Source organism: Kryptolebias marmoratus, linkage group LG11 (genome assembly GCF_001649575.2).
Source record: "Kryptolebias marmoratus isolate JLee-2015 linkage group LG11, ASM164957v2, whole genome shotgun sequence".
Lineage (NCBI taxonomy): Eukaryota > Metazoa > Chordata > Actinopteri > Cyprinodontiformes > Rivulidae > Kryptolebias > Kryptolebias marmoratus.
The window spans coordinates 1,716,358-1,718,749 of NC_051440.1; the positions used below are offsets into that span (position 1 = coordinate 1,716,358).

Here is a 2,392-nt window from a genome sequence, read left to right on the forward strand (position 1 = left end):
GTTCTGAAATATCCTTTGTCCCAGAAGGGTTAATGTTTTGCTTAAAAATTTAAAAAAGAGAAGGTTTCCTGCATATCACAGTAACTGCAACAATAACTCTGAAGGACAGACATACAAAGAGAAACTTTATACTCTTACATATAAAAAGTTCATAACACCTCTTTTTTCCACCGAGTATTAAAAAAAACTGAAGCTCTGTTTCAGTGTTGCAGGAAAACTGGTTTATGCATTTGGCACTCCTATTGTTCCATCAAACTTTACTATTTGAATTCTTCATTATCTGGATATCTCAAAGATTCTCTGAAATCTTGAATAGAATTTCAAATATTTCTCATGTCATGTAATTTATAATGAACAAGCTCTGTTGTATTTTAAAAATCCAGACCCCTTATATTTAAACCCAATATTAACCTCTCTGAAAATTTCCCTCTCACACGAGTTCTAATGTTTCTAAAAAAGCACAGACGGCAGAACAGACGGCAGAGCTTTTAGCCATCAGAATCTTCTCTTAAAAAAACTGACTATGATATGGATTTAAGAGACAAATCTTTCCAGCTTATTAAACAGTGTTCTAAAAAATGTGCTAAATGGCTGAAAACTTGACAAGAAGCATAAATACAAAGCAATCTTTGTTTATTTTTTACTTTAATACAGTGTAAAAGTTTTTCTTAGTACATTGGACCTTTTCTACAAGACTAAGATTATTATGGTATTATAATTTGACAATGTAGCTGAAACATTTCCCTTAGTTTTGAATATTCATCAAGGCAGCTGGAAATATTTCTTTTAAAATTAACATTTTCTAAAATGTGACTGATTTGAATTTGTGTTTTTTCTGCACTTCTAGGTATACGAAGTCCAGCCATCCAGCAGTGTTGTGAAAAAGATCAGGTCCTTTGTCAATAAAGTTTTGGAGCCGCTGCACCCTCATGTTGAGGAACATCATCAAACAAACATCAAACACTTGTCACGCACTTTCTCCAGGGAAAAACAACACTTGTAAGTGCACCTTTTACACCCAATGCAGATGTCATGTTAGAGAGGTATCCTTTATACTGGCTTACTCTGACCTGGGCTCATATTAGGGAAAAATAAACCTGTTAAAAGAAAGACGTCATTAAACTAGAAACCTGAGAAATAGATCATATATAGAGAGAGTCTAAGTCAGGGGTGAACAACTATTTTTTCCAAAGCCACATAATGACCTCACATAATGAACAGGTTTAACTCAATATCTACTAAATATAACTTTTTATAATTAGGTATAAATATGATTTTCATTAGCTGGTAAAAGTAAACATTGTAATTGGGTAATACAAATCTGAACCAGGCAGATTGAGAACTTAAACTTTGTATATTTAACCTAAACAAGAAACATTTCAATTTCAATTAAATTTATATAGTGCCAAGTCACAACAAACATCATCTCAGGGCTCTGTACAAAAACACTCACCTACATTATAAAAAAAAAGCCAATTAGTAAAAGTTATCTAAGGAAACCAGTAGACTGTGTTGAATCTTTATTTCTTCACAATCTACCATCCTGAGCAGCACATTGGTGACAGTGGAAAGGAAAAACTCCCTTTATACAAGAAGAAACCTCCAGTATAACCAGAACCAGCCTCAGGATGAGCGGCCATCTGCTTCGGCTGGAGTTTAAGAGTTCTTCAAACACTCCAATAAACTCCCCATCAGCGAGTAGTTTAGTGTTTTTACTGTTTTATGATTTTTCCCCAAACTAGTCTTGACTGCTCTGTTCCTGGATGTAAATCTTGGTGAAAAGGCCTTGTTGGTTTCTACAGTTTGGGCAGCAAACCCTCTGATGTAAATGGCTGCTCTGTTTTTCTCTGTGGGTTTAGTCTGATAGTGCAGATTTAATTTACAATCCTTAAAAAACAATATTCTGCTTTTTACAAACTGAGCTCAATGCTTTGTCCCTGACTTCAGTAAATAAACATTTAAGAGTCAAGGTCTTGTTAAAAACTTTACATTTTGTATCAGTTTTAATTTTTACTATGTTTTATTACATGAATGGCTAAAATAGCTTAGCATATGCAGAAGTAGTAGTAGTGGTAGTAGTTTGATTGTAAAAAAACACACAAAAGAAACTATAAACAGGAAAACAATAGTGTGAATTCTGTCTCAGCAACGATATGTACATATTGTAGCACATACCTGCTCGGGAAACAAAGAGTCCAACTAAATATCCATCCATCCATCCATCCATTGTCTTCCGCTTATCCGGGGTCGGGTCGCGGGGGTAGAAGCCTAAGCAGGGAGACCCAGACTTCCCTCTCCCCAGCCACTTGGGCCAGCTCCTCCGGGGGAATCCCAAGGCGTTCCCAGGCCAGCCGAGAAACATAGTCCCTCCAGCGTGTCCTGGGTCTTCCCC

The 2,392-nt window shown here is 36.0% G+C and overlaps 1 protein-coding gene across 1 annotated transcript in view; it reads left to right on the forward strand.

Annotated features, from left to right (window-relative positions):
• The first annotated feature begins 842 nt into the window (after nucleotides 1–842).
• LOC108250024 (anoctamin-1) overlaps nucleotides 843–2,392 on the forward strand; it is a 58,114-nt gene continuing 56,564 nt past the window's right edge. The window contains exon 1 of the mRNA XM_017439700.3: nucleotides 843–999. The gene's annotated coding sequence lies outside the window, so the exon portion shown is untranslated. The remainder of the gene's footprint in view (nucleotides 1,000–2,392) is intronic.